Raw genomic sequence first — 25800 nt, 5'->3', positions numbered from 1 at the left:
TGTAGAATCGTGGTCTTCTGGTGACGATTGGCACGGTCGTCAATGAAACACAGCTCTTCACCGACGTTTCGGCCTCGATGCAGAGCGCCATCCTCAGGGCCACTGATGACAAATCAAGGTTTAAAGGTTTCAAGGTTTTTAGTGTATCACTAGGTACATGAGCCTTGTTCACCTGTACAGCGCTTATGTGTCCCCTTTGTTCACCCTGAATGTGTAACCAGAGTCTGACCTATGTAATGTGTGCTTGTGTACAACCTTGTGTATTGGTTGAAAGAATGGATTATATTTATAAAAAAACATATTTTTATCCCTCTTTTGCGGATTTCCAAAATATTTTCACTGTTAAAATAATGCACTACATAAACTACTTTTGCACAAATAATTGCATAAATTTGTTATATAACCGATTACATTGTAAGGAATATTCATATATTATTTTGTTACTAAAGATGATGTTGTTACACAATGCACCTTATGTTGACTTATTATACAACTTAACTCGTGATAATCCAGCAATTTTTATACGATAACTTTTTACTTACTTGGTGTAGTTTGTCGTTTTCACCATAGGAAATGTACTCTTGATATTATTTTCTTAAAATCATCAAGTTTAGTGAATTTCGCATATTACGAAAAAGCTAATAGCGTAGGAGGTCTCATGGTAAGACCGGTCTAGTAGGTTAAAGGCCCGCCCAAACTGCCGCGGTATGCGGTAAGGGTAAAGCGCCGGGTATTTTAGAACGACGTGACCTAATGGGAGCGCCCACACTGGCGCGGTATACCGCCACCGGTAAGGTAAAATTTACCCTCGTGTCGCAAAAATGCTGCATGCTCCATTTTTGCTGCGCGGTATTTCAGCGGTACGCATATTCTCAGTGTAAGTGTAGATCAGTTGTGAGTCAGTGTTGAGCATCATGTCTACGGATTGTTTAATAGCAACTGTATCCGTACCCAGTGTTGTATGACCTTAGTCACAAGGACTATAAAAACATAAAGAAGAAGGAACGCATCTGGGATATCATTGCTAAAGGAACTAGGTGAACCAAGTTCCATTATCTTTTGGTTCATTTCATGCACCCATTTCCGAGTTCTACGATCTTCAACATCAGCTCTAGTGATCAATAACAATTGTTTTTCATCGTCTGAAGACGAATACATCTTAAGCTAAATCGTGGGAGGTACATCTTAAGCCAACCTGGCTTAAGCTTAACCAGGTTGGTTAAGCTGATTGGTCACCTGGCCAATCTGGCTACACTTGCCAGATTCTAATTTGTGTTGGGTGGCTACACTTGTACGAATCGTTTCAGTCCGGTCCGGTCCTGCCATATGAGGTAGCTACATATTGTGTACGATATCATGTTTTTAATAAAAAACAAAATAAAAACTGTACATGTTATATGTTTATAGTAATTTTTATCACCATCAGAATGAAAAATTACACTGCTTGTTGCCAAAATAATGTCAGGTCTATTTTCACAACTTTGCAACCTAATTTGCTATAACACCTAACTGTACTGTATGAATAAATGTTTGCACGTAAAAATTATTATCGATTTTCATTTTAAATGATCTATCTGAAATCAATTAGTTTACAAACTTTTAAATTTGTATACCCATTTCAAACAATGTAGAAGTGGCATGTTTATATTATAATTTAGATTTATACTTCCATTTCAAACAATGAAGTAGCAGTATATAAAACATCAATAATGTACATGTCAATTCAATTATTCATTGGTTACATACTCCGGTCCGCCCCTAGAGTGCTTCCGCCAAATTCGGATGAATGCTCCCTGGAGGATTGTTCCGCGCCGAACCGGACCGTACCGGACAGAATCGGGTAAGTGTAGCCGCCTCCATTTAAAACATGGGAAGCATTGTTCCGCATTTTGGAGGACCGGACCGAACCGGACCGAATCGGGCAGGTAGTCGCTGCTTTACATGTTCCAGACACACAACACACCTAGCACTCAATTGCAAATATTGAGTTACGCCCAGTACCGCTTACCGCGGCAGTGTGGGCACCCTACCATACAGCTAGCGGTGCATCTGTCAAGGCGGTAAAATACCCGTACCGCAGACCGCGTACCGCGGCAGTTTGGGCAGGCCTTAATCGAAGTAACATGGTGTACCGTCGATACGTATAAGTACCTCCCTATAACCAGACTAGCAGGTTGTCGAAGTAACATGGTGTACCGTCGATACGTATAAGTAACTCCCTATTACCAGACTAGCAGGTTGTCGAAGTAACATGGTGTACCGTCGATACGTATAAGTAACTCCCTATTACCAGACTAGCAGGTTGTCGAAGTAACATGGTGTACAGTCGATACGTGTAAGTTACTCCCTATTACCAGACTAGCAGGTTGTCGAAGTAACATGGTGTACCGTCGATACGTATAAGTACCTCCCTATTACCAGACTAGCAGGTAGTCGAAGTAACATGGTGTACCGTCGATACGTATAAGTAACTCCCTATTACCAGACTAGCAGGTTGTCGAAGTAACATGGTGTACCGTCGATACGCATAAGTAACTCCCTATTACCAGACTAGCAGGTTGTCGAAGTAACATGGTGTACCGTCGATACGTATAAGTAACTCCCTATTACCAGACTAGCAGGTTGTCGAAGTAACATGGTGTACCGTCGATACGTGTAAGTTACTCCCTATTACCAGACTAGCAGGTTGTCGAAGTAACATGGTGTACCGTCGATACGTATAAGTACCTCCCTATTACCAGACTAGCAGGTAGTCGAAGTAACATGGTGTACCGTCGATACGTATAAGTAACTCCCTATTACCAGACTAGCAGGTTGTCGAAGTAACATATGGTGTACCGTCGATACGCATAAGTTACTCCCTATTACCAGACTAGCAGGTTGACGAAGTAACATGGTGTACCACCGATACGTATAAGTAACTCCCTATTACCAGACTAGCAGGTGGTCGCAGTAACATGGTGTACCGTCGATACATATAAGTTACTCCCTATGCTATTACCAGACTAGCAGGTTGTCGAAGTAACACGGTGTACCGTCGATACATATAAGTAACTCCCTATTACCAGGGTGTCCAAGTAACATAGTGTACCGTCGATACATAGTAACTCACATACAGTATAAACATTTTTTAAAGTAATTTGTAATGCGTGTTAAGTGTCTAATAGATAAATTGCTCTTTGCAAGTGGATATTAACTTTGCATTAAATGTAGTGCTCGTGTACGATACCTATTAAGTTGCAAGTAAACAAACTGCTCTTTAGGGTAATCTTACCTTGTAACTGCTGTAAGGGAGAGTATAATATTTTTACCCTAATGTTTTACCAAGTACATAGTGTATTTTTACAAGTATGAATATTATGTAGTTATTTTCAGTCTATTCTCTAGATTGATTGTAAAATTTGTCAAAAGTTAAAAATAAATGAGGGGATTTGGAAACAGGCTGAAATGGGAGCTTAGTCATATTTTGCATTCATTACCGAGTCTTTGAGTTATGTTGTTTAACCGGGTTTTTGTACGTACAGGTATTATTAATTATAAATTTCACAGAGTTTAAAGTCTCAGGTTCATGAATCGACTAATTTGTCAATTGTAAAATTTAATCACCTTATTGTATTAACTTTGCCCAATATCAACCTTATTTTTGGATGTTGGACCTATAGACATAAATGAGTTTAATTTTGATCTTGAAGACTTTATTTCCATTAAGATCTTAGGATATCTTAAGAAGTCATAAAAGCTTAATGTGAATAAAATATTTAGCATGATAGGTATCATGAGTTATAGGTCATATGTAGGTTCTGGTGTATCATAGGTTAACCTAAACAAACATTCCTTTGTTCATTGACGTCAACACCGTCCTTTGTGTGTCAATTTATTCAGGCCTTCAGCCCAAGCTAAAATATGGCTAATATGGTAAGTTTTAAAATTATTATTAATAATTATCATAATTTTCCATTCAGAATATTCCGTGAAGATGAGTGTCTTACAACCAAAGAAAGTAATGAATCATCTAATTTGAGAAAATGCATGCTCTTAAAACGTCTAGTTTCTTTTTCGGAATTTTATTCAAAAGAACTTTGAACATAATATAGCTGTAGAACTTTATAATAAAGGATTTGATAATGAAGAGATAGAAGAGCTAGTTTACCCACCCCTGTGGCTCTTATTGACTTTATAGTCTCTGGGGTCTATATAAGCGTGTTACTAAACTTGAGGATTGCGTGTTTGTAGAAAGTTACTCTTCCTCCTGAGCGGCTGAGAGGTAGATAGTCGCGCTAGGTGAGAACACGCCAACAACACACGCAACACGAGCTGTCCTGAGCGGCTGAGAGGTAGATAGTCGCGCTCGGTGAGAACACGCCGACAACACACGCAACACGAGCTGTCCTGAGCGGCTGAGAGGTAGATAGTCGTGCTCGGTGAGAACACGCCGACAACACACGCAACACCAGCTGTCCTGAGCGGCTGAGAGGTAGATAGTCGTGCTCGGTGAGAACACGCCGACAACACACGCAACACGAGCTGTCCTGAGCGGCTGAGAGGTAGATAGTCGTGCTCGGTGAGAACACGCCGACAACACACGCAACACGAGCTGTCCTGAGCGGCTGAGAGGTAGATAGTCGTGCTCGGTGAGAACACGCCGACAACACACGCAACACCAGCTGTCCTGAGCGGCTGAGAGGTAGATAGTCGCGCTCGGTGAGAACACGCCGACAACACACGCAACACGAGCTGTCCTGAGTGGCTGAGAGGTAGATAGTCGTGCTCGGTGAGAACACGCCGACAACACACGCAACACGAGCTGTCCTGAGTGGCTGAGAGGTAGATAGTCGCGCTCGGTGAGAACACGCCGACAACACACGCAACACGAGCTGTCCTGAGCGGCTGAGAGGTAGATAGTCGCGCTAGGTGAGAACACGCCGACAACACACGCAACACGAGCTGTCCTGAGCGGCTGAGAGGTAGATAGTCGCGCTAGGTGAGAACACGCCGACAACACACGCAACACGAGCTGTCCTGAGTGGCTGAGAGGTAGATAGTCGCGCTCGGTGAGAACACGCCGACAACACACGCAACACGAGCTGTCCTGAGCGGCTGAGAGGTAGATAGTCGTGCTCGGTGAGAACACGCCGACAACACACGCAACACGAGCTGTCCTGAGTGGCTGAGAGGTAGATAGTCGTGCTCGGTGAGAACACGCCGACAACACACGCAACACCAGCTGTCCTGAGCGGCTGAGAGGTAGATAGTCGTGCTCGGTGAGAACACGCCGACAACACACGCAACACCAGCTGTCCTGAGCGGCTGAGAGGTAGATAGTCGCGCTCGGTGAGAACACGCCGACAACACACGCAACACCAGCTGTCCTGAGCGGCTGAGAGGTAGATAGTCGCGCTCGGTGAGAACACGCCGACAACACACGCAACACGAGCTGTCCTGAGCGGCTGAGAGGTAGATAGTCGCGCTCGGTGAGAACACGCCGACAACACACGCAACACCAGCTGTCCTGAGCGGCTGAGAGGTAGATAGTCGCGCTCGGTGAGAACACGCCGACAACACACGCAACACCAGCTGTCCTGAGCGGCTGAGAGGTAGATAGTCGCGCTCGGTGAGAACACGCCGACAACACACGCAACACGAGCTGTCCTGAGCGGCTGAGAGGTAGATAGTCGCGCTAGGTGAGAACACGCCGACAACACACGCAACACGAGCTGTCCTGAGCGGCTGAGAGGTAGATAGTCGTGCTCGGTGAGAACACGCCGACAACACACGCAACACCAGCTGTCCTGAGTGGCTGAGAGGTAGATAGTCGCGCTCGGTGAGAACACGCCGACAACACACGCAACACCAGCTGTCCTGAGCGGCTGAGAGGTAGATAGTCGCGCTCGGTGAGAACACGCCGACAACACACGCAACACCAGCTGTCCTGAGTGGCTGAGAGGTAGATAGTCGTGCTCGGTGAGAACACGCCGACAACACACGCAACACCAGCTGTCCTGAGCGGCTGAGAGGTAGATAGTCGCGCTCGGTGAGAACACGCCGACAACACACGCAACACCAGCTGTCCTGAGCGGCTGAGAGGTAGATAGTCGTGCTCGGTGAGAACACGCCGACAACACACGCAACACGAGCTGTCCTGAGCGGCTGAGAGGTAGATAGTCGTGCTCGGTGAGAACACGCCGACAACACACGCAACACCAGCTGTCCTGAGTGGCTGAGAGGTAGATAGTCGCGCTCGGTGAGAACACGCCGACAACACACGCAACACCAGCTGTCCTGAGCGGCTGAGAGGTAGATAGTCGCGCTAGGTGAGAACACGCCGACAACACACGCAACACGAGCTGTCCTGAGTGGCTGAGAGGTAGATAGTCGTGCTCGGTGAGAACACGCCGACAACACACGCAACACCAGCTGTCCTGAGTGGCTGAGAGGTAGATAGTCGCGCTCGGTGAGAACACGCCGACAACACACGCAACACCAGCTGTCCTGAGCGGCTGAGAGGTAGATAGTCGTGCTCGGTGAGAACACGCCGACAACACACGCAACACGAGCTGTCCTGAGCGGCTGAGAGGTAGATAGTCGTGCTCGGTGAGAACACGCCGACAACACACGCAACACCAGCTGTCCTGAGCGGCTGAGAGGTAGATAGTCGCGCTCGGTGAGAACACGCCGACAACACACGCAACACGAGCTGTCCTGAGCGGCTGAGAGGTAGATAGTCGTGCTCGGTGAGAACACGCCGACAACACACGCAACACCAGCTGTCCTGAGTGGCTGAGAGGTAGATAGTCGCGCTCGGTGAGAACACGCCGACAACACACGCAACACGAGCTGTCCTGAGCGGCTGAGAGGTAGATAGTCGTGCTCGGTGAGAACACGCCGACAACACACGCAACACCAGCTGTCCTGAGCGGCTGAGAGGTAGATAGTCGTGCTCGGTGAGAACACGCCGACAACACACGCAACACGAGCTGTCCTGAGCGGCTGAGAGGTAGATAGTCGCGCTCGGTGAGAACACGCCGACAACACACGCAACACGAGCTGTCCTGAGCGGCTGAGAGGTAGATAGTCGTGCTCGGTGAGAACACGCCGACAACACACGCAACACCAGCTGTCCTGAGCGGCTGAGAGGTAGATAGTCGCGCTCGGTGAGAACACGCCGACAACACACGCAACACGAGCTGTCCTGAGCGGCTGAGAGGTAGATAGTCGCGCTCGGTGAGAACACGCCGACAACACACGCAACACGAGCTGTCCTGAGCGGCTGAGAGGTAGATAGTCGCGCTCGGTGAGAACACGCCGACAACACACGCAACACCAGCTGTCCTGAGCGGCTGAGAGGTAGATAGTCGCGCTCGGTGAGAACACGCCGACAACACACGCAACACGAGCTGTCCTGAGCGGCTGAGAGGTAGATAGTCGCGCTCGGTGAGAACACGCCGACAACACACGCAACACGAGCTGTCCTGAGCGGCTGAGAGGTAGATAGTCGTGCTCGGTGAGAACACGCCGACAACACACGCAACACCAGCTGTCCTGAGCGGCTGAGAGGTAGATAGTCGCGCTCGGTGAGAACACGCCGACAACACACGCAACACGAGCTGTCCTGAGCGGCTGAGAGGTAGATAGTCGCGCTAGGTGAGAACACGCCGACAACACACGAAACACGAGCTGTCCTGAGCGGCTGAGAGGTAGATAGTCGTGCTCGGTGAGAACACGCCGATATATTACATTTTGTCTTCGCCAACCCCTGATCAATATATTTATTTAGTTTTATAATTTATTTATTTTTATAGATTTCAAATTCACTACATCAGGAATTATCAAAATACTGTTCTTTTACCCTAAAACTTGCAGGATTATTTGGGTTTGGACCAGTAACTGAATAACTGAACTGCCTCCTTAGTGTATGGTATCGTGCTTGTGTATATTGTCACAATTCGTTTGTTTATATTATGTATAATATGGATAGTTGCAACGTTTGCGGGAATAAATAAATAGAAAAACACTATTGGGCTGCGGTGAAATAAGCTTGAGCTTGTTAGTTGTTTTTATCAATGACGCTTTTAATACCGTTTTACCCAGATACGTACAGCAAAATATAACCAATATGAATAAAATAAATACTATTCACGCATTGAATGAAATGCGCAGATTCAAAATTGCAATTATTTTGTGCACTCGAATAGTTGTAAAGATGTTTGGAGATTTTCCCAATTCGCATTAAATGAACCCAATATTAGACTGGAGTCTTTTGAATCTTTTTGTAGGATCAATGAACTCATTAGAGAATTGTCAGTTTTTTGTATGAACCCTATTTGGAGGATTACTTTGTATAATTTACGAAGGTGGTCGTGTCAACACGAACTGTGTTAATACGTTTGAACCATAACTACTTTCATAAGAAGGGATTCTGTAAAAACGTTAAAAGGTCACAACTTTAATCTTTTGATTAACTTTTTCAATGTTTCGAGGTTTTGCAGCGTGATACAATACCTTTCCGACATGACTAGGTTACACCTAGTACTAAATATTATTGGAGCAAAGTTAACTGGAGTGGCCGACACATTTCACTATGACATTTACGATTGCGTTCATGGCTAGGCGACAAAACAAGTCTGCCGCTCAGGAGCCGACTAGCAGTGGATAATTTGTTGTTTTTATAACCACCTGCAACATCGCCAAAAGTGGAACTATATACGACGCAAGTTTTACCATCGTCACAGATATACTCCAACACGTGTAATTTCCACCAGTGATACCTATTTCAATTTATAGCTCGACAAAATACGTGCATGCCACCCACTGTTTCGTTAATATGTACGCGATTTTGACCGACGCCCTAGGTCCTAGACCGAATGTCACCTTTGGGCAAGGTTTGTAATAAAAATTGGGGGTTCCAGAAAATTGGGTTATCAGCTGTTTCGTACACAAAAACACCATATCGGTTACAAATGTTTTTGCCAAAAGAGAGGGTATCCCTAGGTCATTCATAGGTTAGCACTCTATACGACCTACAGCTTGTTCTCTTCCTAGGCTAGGTTTACCACTAATGTAGAATTCCCCCCCCCCCCCTTAAGTATTACGACCTGTTATACAACATACATTACACAGACTAAACCAAATAAAACATGTATTAAAAAAATAACATTGTCATGTTAAAGGTATACCCTACGTAGGACAAAGCCCTGAAGCCCGATTTGTAGGCTACTGTTTAAGATACTCCAATAATTGGTTACTATGACCGTACTAAATTTTGTGTGGATCACAACGACTGTTCAGAAGGGATGTTTGTAACTAAAACCTCAGTAGTCAGTATAAGAGTTCTGATCGCTCTGCTGGGTCGTGTTTAAAATACACAAGCAATTATTGTTCATATAAGAGTATAGGATTTAAAAGATTTGACAACAATATTATCATGTAATGACTTTTTGTAAGCTTAGAAATTATTTTATAATGAAAAGCGAATTACACGCACAATCTGTTATTAAATTTATCTAAACGAAAGGTTTCGTAAAAATTTAGAAAAGGAATTTCCTCCTGCATCTGGGAATGAGCTATTACCGTGGTTCTCTTGGTAATACCTGCACCTAGAAATGAGCTATTACCGTGGTTCTCTTGGTAAGACCTGCACCTGGGAATGAGCTATTACCGTGGTTCTCTTGGTAATACCTGCACCTAGAAATGAGCTATTACCGTGGTTCTCTTGGTAATACCTGCACCTAGAAATGAGCTATTACCATGGGTCTCTTGGTAATACCTGCACCTGGGAATGAGCTATTACCATGGGTCTCTTGGTAAGACCTGCACCTAGAAATGAGCTATTACCATGGTTCTCTTGGTAATACCTGCACCTGGGAATGAGCTATTACCATGGGTCTCTTGGTAATACCTGCACCTAGAAATGAGCTATTGCCGTGGTTCTCTTGGTAATACCTGCACCTGGGAATGAGCTATTACCATGGGTCTCTTGGTAATACCTGCACCTGGGAATGAGCTATTACCATGGGTCTCTTGGTAATACCTGCACCTAGAAATGAGCTATTACCGTGGGTCTCTTGGTAATACCTGCACCTGGGAATGAGCTATTACCATGGGTCTCTTGGTAATCCCTGCACCTGGGAATGAGCTATTACCATGGGTCTCTTGGTAATACCTGCACCTGGGAATGAGCTATTACCATGGGTCTCTTGGTAAGACCTGCACCTAGAAATGAGCTATTACCGTGGTTCTCTTGGTAATACCTGCACCTGGGAATGAGCTATTACCATGGGTCTCTTGGTAATACCTGCACCTGGGAATGAGCTATTACCATGGGTCTCTTGGTAAGACCTGCACCTAGAAATGAGCTATTACCGTGGTTCTCTTGGTAATACCTGCACCTGGGAATGAGCTATTACCATGGGTCTCTTGGTAATACCTGCACCTGGGAATGAGCTATTACCATGGGTCTCTTGGTAATACCTGCACCTAGAAATGAGCTATTACTGTAGGTCTCTTGGTAATACCTGCTCCCGGAAATGAGCTATTACCGTCTTTCAATAGGACACAAATGATATTTTTAAAGAGATATTTTAGTGAAAATTCAATCAGGCAAATGGAAATTCGCCTCATTTGCAGTTTTGCTGCGGGGGGTTATTTTATATATTTAACCTTGGGCTAATAAATTTCAAAATGTTTGTGAATACTCTTAAATAATACTTTAAAACAGTGCATTTATCACTCTAGGCTTAAGTATATTAAAGCTGCTGGTGCCTGTTAGGCTATGGACAGGGCCTACAGTATAATTTATCACTTTGACTGATCTATCTTTGAAAAATGGAGGTTCTTATCGTCGATGCTTAGCACTGCATTTTTAATGTGTATTGCATTAACAATATTGCACTTAAATAAATAAGACTATCGCGTGGGGATTTTGGAGAAAGTTCTACAATTCAAATAAGATTATTCTCACTTTAGAGGGACAGTGTGAATAACCATAAATTATTATTTTAGAGTTTAGAAAAATGTTTGTTTTAAACAATCTATCACCACTCGTACAATTTATTTATCGCCTTGTATGTAAAAAACAGTGATGGTGCAAATCTGTTCTTAACGTACCATTAAATTTTTATAATGTACACGTTTTTGATTGTATAATTACGTAAAGTAATAGAAAACACTTATTTTAAAAGTAAAAAGTTGTTTTATAATTAAAAATTTAAAATACTCTGTAATATTAATTCGTAATTCCTTTTCTAAGGAATAATCCTCTTACTGTAGTCAAACAAAACAGTGTACTTTGATTAGTGTATATGCCATAAGTATTTTGTCATTGCACGTTCAATGGAAATTGGTTCAAACATGTAGATGGATTTGTCAGGTCAAACCGATATTTTTCGGTCCACCTAAACATCTTTAATTAGATATCCTTTAAAGTCTTAGTGATGCATTCCGAACTGCAATATTACACATTGGCCGTCAATGAGACGACCAGCATTTGCCCATTGATGACTCCAGACCCAGGGAACTCAATAGTTACAATATCACAGTTTTTGTTATACTTAATTTTTGTTATGAGACTTTGCTAAGTAACCATGAAGAAAGTCTATAGCGTTTCTATAATTTAGGCTCGTTGTCCTCAATACTTTGGCCACAATATCATCTTTAGCACCTGCCTAGCAGGTTTAAAAAGTATTATTTACTCTAAAATTATAATCTTTACTGCTATAAATGCCTAAATAGAAACAATGTTGGTTTGTAATTTTAGTTGTTTTTAACATATTTTTCAAAAACGTACTGTGATTGGTCACCAAGTAATTAATTGTAACCAAGTAAAACATAATGTTACAAAACCACGACGCCATAAATGCTCTTGTTTTCTTGCAGTTGACAGAATTTTGGAAGAATAAGTCCCTTTTACACACCTAAGCGTCAAATTTGTATTAAAAGTCATTGTAAGAATATTAAAAATATAGTACAACAATCTTTACGTTTACTGCAATTACAAGGTACATTTATTGCCATTAGGCAGCTACAGACATTTTTACAGGAGATTACTGTAGGTGATCATCATGCTGTGTTCCTGGAAATCTTGATTGGAATTCGGCATATACTTTACCAGAATATCCCAGGATATTTAGCTGTTTCCATATTCATTAATACGTTTATGGAGACATAAAAATTACATGCGTGGGAGGAATTACTTCTAGGCAGAGAACACGAAAACAAACTAAGTTCAAATTGAACAATTTTGCTATAGCGTATCGAGTAGAAAGAAAAAAAAACAAAAAACGTAAGGTTTGTTTTATATTTATTTTATTTTTATAGGCCTTAAGGTGTATGTTTCTGGTCAGTTTGTCATAAACTAACAATTATATCGTTATGTTCCTCGTACGGGGCTCAGGGCTCAAGTATTGTAGCTTCAGTGTTTATAACCTCACTTGTAAGATTTTAAAGTTAATTTAAGGTTGTGAGCACGATTACTAGAAAAAACCCGGTATGGATCATAAACATCAACAAATTACGTTTTTGGCCCGAAAATAAACATGATTTAACATTGGTTAAATGGAACTGCTAAAACATATGTTCAATGCTATTAGTATAGGATTCGGGCCAACAACGTCATTTTGTTTATGTTTATGATCCATACCGGGTTTTTTCTAGTAATCGTGGTTGTGAGCAATAGTTTTAAATTTTATGTTTGATAAATCGTAGAAGAGATGTACTTGAAAATGTGCTAGTCGCTACGAAACATTTAGTTCAATTAGATTTCTATGAATTTTACAAGGTAATCTTCAAATTCATATTAATAAAAGTCAATATCCAGCAATAAGACAATGAATTATTATGTGGAACTATTTTTACTACTTTACACATATCAGAGAACGATTTTTGCTTCGTCGCATTTTTCACACCCTCTTCGTTTTCAGCTTTGAACTTCATTCCGTGTGTTTTATCATTCCTCTAACCTCAAGTCAATCTATTTTTTGTTCATCGACATTTTCTCTACCTCGAAGGGAGCAAGCAACTTAACTTCAGTTATCTTTGGATGTTTTGCTGTTGTATAAATACTTGTGAAATACCTCGGTGATCCTTCCTTAATTCCTTCACTCCTGATCTCGACCGCGCGTGAAATTCTGTCACTTTCATGATCGTTTCCTGCATGGATATGTCGTGAATAATGTTTGTAATAATTGTTGGCTTTGCCCAATTCCTCGAATTTGTGACATTAATCCAACTATGTTTCTCAGAGCATCGTCATATTCCTTGAATGTTCTCTATCCTTTCCTCCACGTCAGATTTCTTAGGGCGTCTAGCTCTTCTCTCTTAGTTCCTCTCTCGGTCTTCAACTTTCCATCAGTTCCTGAGACATCCGCTACAGATCTGGCATTCCTCGCTGAGCTTCCTCTACACATAAAGTTTATCCAGAATTACTGTTTCAATAACAATTCTCACCTCATTTTCAACCCTCTCTTTGGATTCAAACATTTCCAGTAATTACACTCAATCAATAAATCACAAAAAAATGCATTCATCGTTTTTCTAATCGCGTCCTGATCCCGGCTTTTATCAACGTATATTTATATATATTGAGATTTTAAAGAAAAGAAGGAAAGAATTGTGAAGAGAGAACTGAAAGACCGAGAGAGGAGAGGCGCAGCCATTTCATCGCTATCTAAATCGCCAATATAATATCCCCATTTGTTATACAAGTTATCGAAGCTACCTAGTGAATGAAGATTCTTATTACAAGCTTCCAGCCATAACGAGTCGTTCACTGCAGATATCAGTTTGGTTCTTGATCAACGAATTTACCATCACGTATTTCACACTAATTAATACCCATTTCAGACCGCTCACACGAACACGCATGCATAGCTACAAACTTATCGTTTCGTCCATATATATTTAATTACAACATCATGGTTGGTTATTTCTTGATCACTTGTCACAAAAGGCAGAATTCTGCAACAACATAAGAAATATACACCGTTATTTATTACAATTCAAAAATGTAAAATGTGTTATATACTTTTGAGACTGTTTACTTAATTTAAAAGTAGTTTCTAGTCATTGTTATGCAGATAGACTGCAGTGTAATGTTATGGCATAACTAGTTATCAGTAAGGATGGCATGAGGACTGTGGAGTGGGCAAGTAACACGCTAAGGTCGTTCGCCCCGTCCAACTTGCATACTAATTCAGCTCGTTAACAGACATATTTATTTTCTAACGTTTAAATGTATAACTCTGTCAAATAAAACATCCTCAATTGCCTGTAGCCCTAATAGTTATTCTCATAAACTGAACAAATCTACTTTATTATCATAAACAAGATTGAACAAAACACAAGTTTACTCACAGTTGTCGTACAAAGTGAAAGAACTGATTTCTCAGCATTTTACTTTGCCCTACTTGTCACTCACCACTTTACATACTCGAAATGGCAACCGAATAAATGAACGATAAGTTTATTTTAATTCCATCACAATCCATAGGCATTGGACCTACAACCAATGCCAGGTCGGATATGTAAACCATATTACTTCTTGTATGTAAAATGTTGAAAACAACAATACCACGTTTGAGTTTAAAAAATAAGTCATTGTTTTCTATGATAATGACGAATAATAAGCATGTAAAATGAGGGTTATTTTTGTTTGCAGTTTTTAATTTTGTAACGACTTGATATTAAATAGATTAAGGTCCATTTCCTATAGTGCGACTGTTACGACTCTAGTCGCGCGGCTCAAGCCGCGTGGCTAAAAAAATTGACTGCTTTAATGCAAAGTAAATGCAACCGTTTCCAATCGAGCGTCTACAGCCGCGCGGCTGTAACGAATTTATAGTTTATACATACGAATTTTGAGGTATGTACCTTCATATATGATTCAAAGTTGATGGAACTGGTTCGTCACCACCCATACGTTCACCCCCAGTACTTGAAGAAGATGTATCTGAATAAGAATACTCTGAAACCCCTATTTTCACCGTACCGTGAACAATGGATTAGGTTGTTCATTGTTTTTTTACCATGCACATTAATAATTAATTCCTTTTCCTCCTTTTCTCCAAGTAATATATTCGCTGCCAACTATGCTTATTCCATGACGGTCAGTAGTGCAATTTCAATAGTCACTAGTCGTAGGAGTCGCGGCATAGGAATTGAGACAAGCGTCTCCAGCCGTACGGCTCTAGACGCGCGGCTAGAGTCGTAACAGTCGCAGGATAGGAAATGGACATTTACAACATAACAAAACTTGATCAATAATACCACATGATACGAGTAGTTCATCAATTTTAAACCCACCATTACAAGCAATCTTCTTAAATCTTTCCATTCACTTATAATTTACTGTTCTCGTTTTTGTTTAAAACTCTCCCTATCGAGTCTACAAGCCTATTTAGATAAAAATTGATTTGACGATATGCTCTGATGCTATGAACATATGTTATGATTCTTTGTTTACATTTACTTTGTTATTTCGTAACCATAATGGCAGCTCATGAGCTTAAATCTCAATATGTTTAATTAAAAAAAACATTTATGGTGTTTTTAGAATAAACCTTGGTAGGTTTGGCTAAAATATGCTGGGAAGCTATCACGTGATGAGGTTACAAAGTTTGCACACGTGTTCTGATCTCAATGAACTTCACTTACTTTTCTGTATCCGATCAATTAACCTGTTCACTTCATTGAATTGCCTACAGATCTAAGAACAATAACATTCATTAAATGAAACGTAAATATATGAACTGAAACTTAATAGCGATTGCTTTTACGACATTTAACCACATTCAACTTAGTAATTTCGCTCTGATTACTGACACGTATGAATTTATGGTCCAGGATTCACATAAAAGAACGCATCTGCGAAAGCTTTATACCCTAAGAAGAAGAAAGCACCGTAAACCAAACCGTCATTCCTTTCTATTGTATGAGGTAGATGTTTATATTTTACAGCCAATAAAATGGGCAATGTCGGATATTTATGGTGACTCTGGTGACACTGCGTTTGTAGTCTTGCGTATCTTATAATTATCTAGGACTTATTTAAAAATGAAAATGCCTTTTGATGATACCTTTTCCCCGAATGCTGATCACTATGAATTGATAAATAATCCTAATTCATTTGGAATTTGAGAGTATATTTACACTTAATCTAAACTAAAAGTGCTAGCAAAGAAGTTATTTTAATGGGTTAGTTTTACATCATTCCGGTTTTAGTTCTTGTAGCACCTATGCATATCTTTCAAGATCCTTCTAATTATTATTAATGCTAATCAGAAATAAGTCAAAGTCTAAATATGCAATTTGTCAAAAACCTTGAAAGCTCAGAACTTGGATAGGTTAGAGTATATTTGAAAATGAGAGAATATAAATCCAAATTTAATTGAATCGCTAATTTTGCTACTTTAGTCTTTATTAGTCCACATTTCAACAACTTTTTATTCCTTACATTCGTATATTACTAGCTTGGGTTCACACGGGTATGAATTTGAATCAATTGTATTGTATATTGGTCTAATACAAATTAAATTTACATTTAAAGATAAATATTCTAAACAAGTGACTGTAATGAAAGGCGATTGCAATGTTCACTATATTACTCCATAAACAAAAAACACTGATATAAATTAGACGACTATTTATAGATCGCTGCTGTCCGGACAAAGCAATTTTCTTGTTTATTTGTGTTGTGTAATTTGTGTTCATGTAATTGTTAATGAATATGAAACAATACAAATTTTCTGATTTCTGTAATGTGTATTTTTTTATTTTTACTTATTTAGATAACAATGCTACATTACAGGCATAGTATCCAATTACAATGCAGAATTTAAGCTTAAGTGCATTCAGAAAGCCCATACAGTCTTCTTGGTACACACAACATCACAATTTACATAAATTGAACTAAGAAGATAACTAAGAATAAACAATAACAAATAACATTTCATAAAAAAAACAATAAATATAAATACAATAAATACAACAATAAAAATTAAATAACATGAACACATATTTCAGAGTACGGGTTTAAAAATGAGTACAGTCTTCTGTGCAAAAGCAATTAATATAGATCAGTTTAGTCAGTAAAGTTTAAACCTAGACAGTACGTCTCCCAAATTGTGTTTATATATATATGTGTGTGTGTGTGTCCGTTAGCGCGATAACTCGAGACAAAAAAATGATCAGATTTTGATGGAATTTTGTAAAAACATGTAAACCTACGTTTATTCAAAGGAGTTCGCAAACCAGGCCATAGGAACGTGGGTTTGTGGGGTGTTTTATGGGGTAAAAATGGGTTTTTTCCAGTTTTGACCCTAATAACAAAAGAATTTTAAATTTCTTTTTAGACCGTTTTTTAGAGCTTAAAAAAAGAAATAATTCAGTATATTGAAGCGCTGTTGTATGCCTAACGGTCACGGATAAAATTAGAAAATAGTGTATTTTAAAATTACCATGTTATTCTTATGGAGAAAATTAAAACTGTTGTAGTTTACTTGTTTATGGATATACAGGGTGATTTGTACTTAGTGTGACAAAATTTTTTTGGTGTAAGTACAAAGTAAATGAAGTGTGATGATGCATATCAAATGTTCCAAGTCTCAAAATTAGCGTCCCAAAAAATTATTTTATGCTTTTCAAAAATAACCATGTTTTTAAACTTAATACAGCGATTTATCAATTACCTGTATATGGATTTGAGTAGATAATGTCATTTTCGTGTTCTACATTAAATTTTGAACAAGAATGGTAGAAAAAGACGGAGGATCAGTCGTAAAAACTCCATTGTAAATAGATTCAAAGATAAAAATTAAGATGTTTGATAAAAATTTTAAAAACAATGGTCTATTGCATTTTTCACACCCTGTACACAAGAAAGTGTCGGAATATGATAAAAACTGCACCATTTTATAAGCTTTCCAACGATATGCTACACTATTGAGGTTTATGTCTGCTTATATACGCTTTAATTGTTTGAAGACTGCAAAGCATGGTGTATTTAACATTTAAAACATAGAAAGTCGGCATGTATTAAGCAAAAGTTGTATTTTTGATTCAGGTTGAACAGTAAAAACAGTAAAAAGTTCCCTGTTTTCTGGTATTCAAACCACTCTTACAAACAAAAAAATATCTAAACCTCAATAGTGTAGCACATGGTTGGAAAGCTTATAAAATGGCGCAGTTTTTAACATATTCCGACACTTTCTTTTATACAGGGTGTGAAAAATGCAATGGACCATTGTTTTTTAAATTTTTATCAAATGTCTTAATTTTTATCTTTGAATCTATTTACAATGGAGTTTTTACAACTGATCTTCCATAATTTTCCATTATTCTTGTTCAAAATTTAATGTAGAACACGAAAATGACATTATCTACTCAAATCCATATACAGGTAATTGAGAAATCGCTGTATTAGTTTAAAAGCATGGTTATTTTTGATAAACATAAAATAATTTTTTGGGACGCTAATTTTGAGACTTGGAACATTTGATATGCATCATCACACTTCATTTACTTTGTACTTACACCAAAAAAATGTTGTCACACTGAGTACAAATCACCCTGTATGTTGAAAAAATTTGGCGAATTTATTTATTTCATCTTATACTATTTACGTATGGCCAAAAAACACTTTTTACCGTCCTCGTAGCAGCAAACCTAAGCACTCGTTAAATCTAATTTTATTAAAATTGTGAATAAATATGTCTTATTTATGGAAATATTTTAGTAATAATGTAATTAGACAAGTTGAAATTTGCTTAGTCTGCAGGTTTCCTGCGGCGGGGGTATTTCAATATTAAAAGTGTTACGTTTTCTGCAATTATCTAACTTAATAATTATTTTGCAGCCGTAAATTAATTATTATTATATAACTATAATATTAATTAATATTACTTAATAAATATTATATGTAACTAAGTCTGAGCTTTGTTAGAAATTAATTAACAAAAATAACATATCATGGAATAAACAGTTTTTAAATTCAATTTGACATTTAATGTCTTGAGGATAACCTTAATACAAAACCCTGTCTCTAATAATGTGTACTAATGTTTTGATTCGATATAGTATACTAACTGATGGCATGATGCTGAAAATCAGGTACTAATATATAGTATACATCCTGAATATATTTTACTGGATCTTCAACTAAAATGATGCAATGGTGGGAGTGGACATAGCTTTGAAATTTATGTAACTCAACATTAAATAGAGAATCGGCACCTCAAAGATGTGGATCAAGCATTGCCTAAAAAAAATAATAATTTGAGTTATTAAGCTTGTTTTTTTGTTATTAATCTTTTGATCTAAAGTGAGGCTATTTTATATAATTATTAAATGTGTTAAAACTGAGCTATAATATACATGTACTGACAGCTCCCATACTTAGGCGGGGCGTATAAAATATAAAAATGTGTTTTCTTTTTAATTACGTAATTAACTTCAGTACCGGTAGTTTATTTGCAATAATATATGTTTACCTGGAGTTACATGTATTGCAGTTGTTTTTGTCCATCAGCAAAGGATTTACAACATTAACATCTTCTTTCAGCGGGTAACGATTTTCTGAGAAATTAGTTACAGAGCAACGTACGTAAGTACTGAGTATTGAGTATATTAGAAATGAATAAAATTCTAAACTGATCTTGGAATTATTTTGTAGGGCTGAGGGACAATAAGGAAGGGACTTTTATACTGAATGAAGGTTTCTATTGTAACATATTTATAAAAGGTTTTTCCAGACTGTTTCGAAAAGAGTGCTCGAGACACAAAAGCTACCCCCTCCCATCCAACATTCGCCCTCTCCTTATATCTTTTAGTACATTTCACGTACACATAGTGCAGTATACTCTTTCAAATGTTATATGAATGAAATTCCACAGTTAGACCAAGTTTTGCTATCAGGCATATTCGTTAATTCCTGTTAAGAAGATAAAGTTTTTAACTCGCACATTTGAACTTGAAAAATGCACTTTGAAGAGTTTTTTTGTTAAATGTTTGAAACCAAACCATTAATATATTGTGTGATGATTTCCATTAAACATGAAACATAAGATATGTAAATATGAAACATTAGTACGTGGACTTATAGTTCGTTGCCTTAATTATAGTTTAAAATTCATGTTAAATACTAAGCTAATGGGAGAAAATATGTGTCAGATTGTTGATGCCGTTTATTTTAGTGGTAATACATTTGTGGACGAAAATATTTACTTTATTTTACAAAATCTTAACAGTAGGCACCTTTGCTTGAACGACTTTAAGTGTGGAGAGGGTGATAAATATATTCCCTTAGGTGAGTGTGGAAATGATCGAGATAAGAGGGTCGGCTCTTAATCGTCCCATGTTAACGTAGCAGTGTCATTTCTTTACTAACTGAATCTCAAACTTAATCCTTCCCAGAGACTTTGCTATTACATTGGACTGAAAACTGTACATTTGCAACCCTTCTATTTTTTAAGAACAAAATGAGTACTGGGGAAAACTTTGATGGTTGATAATAAAAAACAAGTGGAATAGTGTAGGTTGCGCGGTAAATATGGCAGAATTATAGTGTATAAGGAGCCAGATCTTAAGGGGTAAAATTCGTCACTTGAGTATAAGATGACCCGCCAATTGACACTATCCACAATAGCACTAGTGTGCAGGCTCAAACACAATGTAAATATAAACGCGATTTCACTCTATACATTGATTAGTAGTCTTCAGTAGACCTACGGTAAGTGTCATGACTAAATTCTTGGTCTTTGGGCAAGAGCCTCGTCATATTGGTATTTCACAAATTATATTATTTACAGTACTAGACATATCCGCCCATGCTACGGAACAATCGTAGTATGGTCGAAACGACTGGAGTAGTAAATAATGTGAATATGTAGTGTAGGTACAATTTGACGAGTCTCTTATTCCAGTTTACATTGACGAAATGACGATCAGCTGATCGGCAAAGGCGTATTCGGAATGGAGCTAGCAAATCCTTGAAAAGAAATTATTTTTAAGATTGTCGTTATCCGTGAAACATCGTTTGCGACGAGAACATGTTTTAATACGGACTTGAAAAATGTGTAAAACATTAACCTAACACAAAATGGCTACTGGAAAAACTAAATATTAGAATGCAGTTTGTTTTAGCATAGTTAGATATGTAGATATGTATTATAAAGAGACTGTGTAGGCTACTGTTGCAAAAAATATTCCTACTCTATTGCCTATGCTAGTATGTTTTAAGGGAAGGTAATTTTAAACAAGAGGCTGAGCAAATGAAATGATTCAGTACTGTAATGAGAATTTTAGTTGCTGACTAAGTAAACTAAATCTGCATTGTTATATACATGAAACTGCCATCATACTTAAAATAAAGATTGATGATAGGAGTGAACAATAAATTAACATTTCGTCATCGGAAATCAATCAAAATGATGATTGAAAAGGGTTGATTGAACGATTAAAATTGCAGTGTTTACTCTGACAAAACTCGTTTTAATTTGGTTTTCACTGTTTCATCTCCTTCAATTTGCAATGATATCGTATTATAAGGGTTCTTATGGAATCCTTAATCAATGGTCATTAATCTAAAGTTAAGTAATGAAAACATTGTAGATCCAATTTTAAAATAGTTTTTGTTCTAATCCATTACTTTATAATAAGTTACAACACAGTGGTTAATAAGTCAAACAATAAAAAGAGTGAGAAATATAATTATTTTATACTTTATTAACTGTCTTACCGTAAGAGGTTGAAATCACAGGTGCATTCAGCTCATTCACTATGTAACTTTTGCACTTAACTGAAAAAGGGGTAGTCTTCAATAAATTCCTGCTATTTTAATGATAGTCCACATGATTTATCATAGGGAAAAATAAAAAAATAGGGAAAAATAGGGAAAAATAAAATAGGGAAAAAACTCATAGGGAAAAACTGGGAATTTGCAGAGATTTTGCAGGAACAATATTGAGTTTCCAACTTTGAATGTGTATTATCTGTGTAGTGAAAATCCAGGAGGTTCAAAGGTGTTAACAAATTTTACCTGATTCCTACCAGGGACTATTTCATCTCGGTTTTTATTTGTATCCACTAAATGCAAATACATATAATCTCCTTCAAATGATTGTAAGATTAAACTATTAATTTCGGCAACTGCATAGTTTTTTAAGGGCTCAAAACTACACGCTCTTGAAACCTAGATAGATAACGGAGAATTCATTTCATCTAAACGAAAAATCTTGGTGTGATTTGTCTAGGGGTTCTTTTAACAAAATATTTATTTGTTTCGACAGTATTTTTCCAGGAAACGGTACTACTGTAGGGTTAATACAGTACAAACACAGCTTGGCCTAACACAGATTTCACTGACGATTACTTACTTAAGTGGTCCAAGTTTTATGAGTAATACCCCGCTGTCTTAGATTTTGACGCCCCTAGCTCTTTGAAAGAACGGGTTGGAAATTAGGGCAGAATTTAACGCTAAGTTATAATAAATGTTAATGTTTGAATACAATTAGTGAATTAAATTATCCTGCTTGCCTTGAAAACTGTCTATGAAATTTAATTTCTATGAACGCTCTAATAATTCACATACATACAAAACAAAAAAGTGCAGCCAGACTTCAACTTTATTTGATGAAAACTGTAACTAGTAGTGCTTAAAATACGTAAGTAAATCGTAGAGGGTGAGAACTATTTATAAGGAATATACGAATCATATTTTGATATCCATACACGCTTGATTATATTTATAGACGATTTCTTATTTAGTATTTATTGTTCATTGTCAATTGATTTGTTTCCCGATTGTTTCACAATACAAGGCGACCGGCTTCTTCTTTAAAATTGCTGTAATTTACAAATATTAATGGTAAATCCAATTAAAACCGTTAGATATATAAATTATTATTAATATTAGATATAAAATGAAGTTTAAATTCAAATCAAACGACACATCTTATTCACTGAAATCGGATAATAAATAATTTAGTAGTAATAATTTCAATAATACCACAAAACATACCAAAATCATAGTTTTACAATTCAAATATGTGATGACATTATTAATTAGCTGTTGAAAATCCACTTCATGATTAATTTGAATCAGTTATTTATTAGTATGTACCATATTGTTATTAGATTTCTTTTTTTGTTTTTTGCTAAACAGTCTTATTTATTGGGATATTAAGGAAATTACGACGATACTTGGTTATTTTATATCTGATATTAGTAAATAAGCTGTCTTTTTATTTGACCTTCAACTGTGCACGTTTTACCTGTTCTGCGTATTTATAAAATAACAAAAACTTTATGTTTTTTTCTAATCTTATGTAGGTATTTATTTAAAACTGTCACACTTTTAGCTGTAAAGATATTAAAACCAATTAAATAGGCATATACACTGATTATTGTATTTAAGAAATTGTTGCATATAAAAACGTCATGATTAGTAAGAACTAGGTTTTCCTCAGGAGCCTCATCAGTTGAAAATATTAAATGTACTACAGAATTTAAGAATTATCTTAAACTAATAACAAGGACACCTTAGTGACACGGAGTAAAAAACTACACCATTTTTTACGGGTACAGATGATTATAGTTAATTTTGAAATGAAATCTATTTCCTTATTATTTAATATTAAAATATAAAATCACTACACGAGCTATACAATATTTTCCCTATTTGGTTTTAAAAGTACTGGCTTATAAGATATTGTATAAAAGTATGATTTAACGTCTCGAAGTTCATGTGTATTGGTCGACTAGATGCTGACGCTTAGTCCTGTAATATAAAAATTCGATTTCCTTGTGGGCTATTAGTAACGAATTAAAATAATTTGGAACGTTTCCTCTCAAATTAAAATGCAATGTAAACATTGACTATAAATTAAGTAAATACCCTGTGGCATATTGTTTTATTTAGATGAATGCAGGCTATATGTATTTTCTGCATTCTTCTAAATCCGGAATTTGTGTAAAAGGTTATGCTTGACAAACATATACTTGCATCTGCGAGTTCGATTGTTTTATAGAACAGTGTAGTTTGAAACAATAAAAACTTTTAAAACAATACAACCACAGTAAACATTGAATCTACTGAATCAAATGATTGAGGTTTAAAAGTTTATAATTTAGCTTCGACTTGATTTTTATACACTTAAGTCTCCTAGTAGTGAACGCGTAGTGATCTAGCGTAGTGATCTTTCGTCTCCTATGATTCTATCACTTTTGCTTCAGGTTTCGTATTTTAGAATTAATTTATTATAGCTACAAGGACTATGCCTACGTCTTGCTTTATGCATATTGTTCAATCGAAGTTGTAATGGTTAAAGATAGAATTAATTAGAAAAATAAATTAACTATTGAACACAAGAAACTATTGAACAAAATATTGATATGTAAGCAAAGTTTGTGTGGTTTATTGTTGTGTTTGATGAAATATAATAAGAAAATATACAGGATTGATTTCAAATAACAGAGTGAAGATTTTACTATGTGGTATTTATTTTTGAAAGGGGATATCCTGTAGTTGTTATTTATGAACACCTTATTCTGCTAGTTTATAAGTTTTGACTTTATATCACAGGCCGGAAAATTGTAGCATACATTTTCGTTTTTAAAATTTTAAAGCACGAATTTTAACAATTATGGGTCAACCTATTTAATTCGGTGTGATTTTGTACTAATAAGGTCACCAATGTATTACATAGATGACCAGACAATAGCTGCATCTGCGACAGAATCTCAATCATAACATGACAGGCAGTTTTTACGTTTCGAGCTGTTTTTCAATTTCGACCCGAACTCAAAAGGCTTATCATACAAATTTCGGGAGGTTCCTACTTACTTATACATAGACTCATCCCTTACGGCTTACCTCATCGGCCCAACCCTGTGAAATCCTCTAAAACTACTCAACGATATTGTAGACCACCGAGTGTTTTGCACTTTTTATATTTCGTGTAAGTATTTAAAAACGATTTCTCGAATATTAAACTCCAAGCGAATGATTCTATCTCATTACGACCGAGCGTATGAGAGAAGGTGAGTTTTTATCTAGGTTTCATGACAGAAATCGAACATCCCAAACTCTTTAACGTAATATTAAAAAAAAAAATCACATGTAACAAGGATATGTAAGATGAGAATGGCTCACCTTTAAACCTCGAGTTTGGTCCTATCACAATACACTCGCACACACCAGTACAGATGCTACATACGTACTGATCTGAGACGATGGGACATGCGCAATCTGCACCCGTTACCGCCCGGGGTCGCCCCCCCCCCACCCAACTCAACCTCCCCCTACCAGACCAATGGACCAAACGTGTCACGTGCATTATACCTATATATATACAGGCCAATTAATGGATAAGGGAGTCCTAAAACTTGCAAATTAAATTATTCTTTGTAGCGATTTAACACTAAATTTCTGCAAAAGTGTGATCTTACCTCAGAACATTTTTGCAATGTTATGAGGTCTCCAAAAGTTTAATTGAAACCAATCAAACCATCAACTCAAAAAAAATCCGCTTGTACATCTTTGCAGATCTTTGATTGATTCGAGATAATTGAGAACTGTCGTTCTGATCATTAACCACTCGTTTTAAATGTTAAGACCATAAGCGATTTGAATTCTCAAAATAACCAGCCACAAAACTATTGCACAAGAAAAATTTAAAAAGAAAGCAAAAGTCCCTTTAATCAGGCACTTGAGACCTGGGGCATGGCTGATTCTATGAATGATTTTATTTTATTTTGCAGTTTTTTTAGTAGATTCGGCATTTTTTTACTTTTATAAAAAAGCAAAGATGAAGT

The 25800-nt window shown here is 37.5% G+C and overlaps 1 protein-coding gene across 1 annotated transcript in view; it reads right to left on the bottom strand.

Moving 5' to 3' along the window:
- LOC128997925 (acetylcholine receptor subunit alpha-like) overlaps window positions 1-25197 on the bottom strand; it is a 135308-nt gene extending 110111 nt beyond the window's left edge. Inside the window, exon 1 of the mRNA XM_054423758.1 lies at window positions 25139-25197. The gene's annotated coding sequence lies outside the window, so the exon portion shown is untranslated. The remainder of the gene's footprint in view (window positions 1-25138) is intronic.
- Window positions 25198-25800: the final 603 nt, after the last annotated feature.

This window comes from Macrosteles quadrilineatus, unplaced genomic scaffold (genome assembly GCF_028750875.1).
Source record: "Macrosteles quadrilineatus isolate MER2022 unplaced genomic scaffold, UCM_ALF_1.0 Scaffold_7__1_contigs__length_78375512, whole genome shotgun sequence".
NCBI lineage: Eukaryota > Metazoa > Arthropoda > Insecta > Hemiptera > Cicadellidae > Macrosteles > Macrosteles quadrilineatus.
This window is presented reverse-complemented; position numbering and strand designations above follow the sequence as displayed.